This window comes from Odocoileus virginianus, chromosome 3 (genome assembly GCF_023699985.2).
Source record: "Odocoileus virginianus isolate 20LAN1187 ecotype Illinois chromosome 3, Ovbor_1.2, whole genome shotgun sequence".
In the NCBI taxonomy this organism is placed as follows: domain Eukaryota; kingdom Metazoa; phylum Chordata; class Mammalia; order Artiodactyla; family Cervidae; genus Odocoileus; species Odocoileus virginianus.
In genome coordinates this window covers 59,870,128-59,872,991 of record NC_069676.1, presented here as the reverse complement: position 1 = coordinate 59,872,991, position 2,864 = coordinate 59,870,128, and positions in this window count along the sequence as shown.

The window sequence follows — 2,864 nt, the reverse complement described above, 5'->3', positions numbered from 1 at the left end:
AAGGAGGAGGGCAGATGACCTCAAGAAGAGGGACAACATACACAGAGGTCTGCAGATCTTTGTGGGGGAACTGCCAGCAACATACTCTGGCAAGAGCATGTTTATAAAGGAGACTTGGGAACTAAAGTAACAGAAGAGAAGGAAACAGATTGTGAATGACTTTATGAGTCATATTAAGGCAATGGAGACCCTAGAAGGATTTGAAGTAGAAGAGATATATGGTCATAGACGCATTTTAGAAACATTATTCTAGCTACAAGATAAGACGGGACAGCAGACAGAGCAAAGTAGAAGTGGGGAACCAGCTAGAAATCCAGTGGAGAGATGATGGTGGCCTGGAAGAGGGCAGAGGTAGTGAGAATGGAGACTAGTAGATGATATATATATATATACACACACACACACATTCACGTGCATATATATTTGAGATAGAAAAGTATAATGGACAGGAAAGATCTGCATATAAATCAGATGATAGTGAGTAAATGAGAGGGTGGAGTGAGTATAATACACATCTCTCTAGCTTGGACAGCTAAGCACATGGTAATTCACTCACTGAACAGAGAATATAGGAGAAGCACTTTTTTAAGGGGGAAAATGATGCATAAACTTGGTTTTAGACATGTTAGCTTTGAGGTGCACATTGGATACCAAGAGGAGATACTGAGTAAGCAATAGCACATAAAATATTAACAGATGGCCAGTCAGCCTTAGTTGAGTGACTTTAGTGACATGGGTGGTCCATTGCCATTGTAATCTACTCCAAATGCTCAAAATCTTCCTCTTTATATTGACAAGCTATTGCTCTCTGTTCTGCCCCAGGAAGTGAATTAGGATAAATCAAATTCTTCTTCCATTAAAAATGTACATTTTAAAATAGGTGAAGGCAGGAATAATGCCTAAGCCAGGCTTCCTCTTTCCTAGAACAGTAACTCCAAATCCCTCGACCATTCCAACTGTCCTCAGTAAACAATGTCAACTTACTAAATCCCTTTTTAAGAGCAGGAGTCAAGACCAGAGCCAATACTCTTGGTCTGGCTTAGTGAGTGTGTAACAGAATTGATGATAACCTTCCTTGTTTTACACACTACATTTTTGTCAATGTTAGCCAAGGTCATGAGCTCTTCCTGACCCATGAGAAAGCCAAAGTTAAAAACTGGGAATGTTATGTCTCTTTCTAAACCAAGCTTCTGTTCTCACTCCAGAGTCTCTGAGAAATGTGTTCAAATTGCTCACATCTATAACAGAAGCACCTTCTTATGAGATGGTGAGCAATTTTCCTAATTACTCCTTCATCAAGTATGATTGCTTCATAGACAATCTAGTTTCTACACCTCTTTATTTATAATCCATTTGCTGAGTACATTCTCAATATCCAGAGCACTGCCAGATGTTAAAAGATGAAGAAAAGTCCCCCAGAAGGAAGGGACTGAGAAGCTGCACCCTCATGTCAGGTCTTCCCAACAGTCTTACCACTGTGTTTTCAACGGTAGACTTTCTCGTATTATCCTGGATAAAGAGACTATTTACAAAGCTTTTTCACCCCAGCCCCGTCAATGCATAGCACACACACAAAAAAGAAATAAGCTTTTGTTGTTTAAAGTTACTTAGAGTTTGTGTTGTTTGTTACTGCAGCATAATGTAGTCCAATTTATTAACTCAAAACTGGATGTGGAAGCACAGCACTGCTTAACAAAAACTCTAAAATACATTGCATTAAACAAAAACTACAATGAGCTACCAAAGAACAAATGTTGGAAAAGGTATGGAAAAAATGGAACCTTCCTATGCTATTGGTGGGAATATAAGTTGGTGTAGTCACTGTGGAAAATAGTATGAAGGCTCCTCAGAAAACTAAATATAGAATTACCATGTGACACAGCAATCCTGCTCCTGGGCATCTATCTGAACAAAATTATAACTTAAAAATATGCATGCACCCTTAAGTTCATAGCAACACTATTCATAGTAGTGAAGACACAGAAACGACCTAAATGTCCATCAAGATAAAGAAGATTTGGTTCATGTATATAATGGAATACTACTCAGCCACAAAAAAGAATGAAATAATGCCATTTGCAGCAGCATGGATGCAACTAGAGATTATCATACTAAATGAAGTAAATCAGAAAGAGAAAAACAAATACCATATGATACCACTTAAATGTGGAGTCCAAATTAGGACACAAATGAACCTATCTATGAAACAGAAACGGAATCATGGACACAGAGCACAGACTAGTGACTGCCAAGGGGGAGGAGTTTTGTGGAGGGATGGAGTGGGAGTTTGGGGGCAGCAAATGTCAGCTTTTATATTCAGAATGGATAAACAACAAGGTCCCCTGTATAACACAGAACTATATTCAATAGCCTATGATGAACCATAATATTTTAAAAAGAATATATGTATATATATAACTGAGTCACTGTGCTATACAGCAGAAATTAACACAACATTGCAAATCAACTATACTTCAATAAAAAATATTTTTTTAATGCATCACATTAGTTTAAGGATGAGATGGTGGCAATTAGAAAGATGTTATTAGGAGCTGGAAGAATCCATAGGGGAGGCTGATAAGTTGTCCTTTAATTTATAGGTCTCTGGAACCAAAGGAGCCACATATAGATCTGATGGTGAGAAAACCATGTGTGTACATAATGTTCATAATAGTGCCTAGGAAGAATAAGTGCTCAATAAATATTAGCAACTGTATTTTTTTGAAAGCTCTACATAGATGCCACTTGTACCCCCACATCACATCCCCTTGGCCCCCTGATTTTTACTCCTATTCAGACACAACTGTAAAAGTCCAGGAACTCTGAGTGGTACATGGTTTTCTATCCATCACATCTGCATGTGT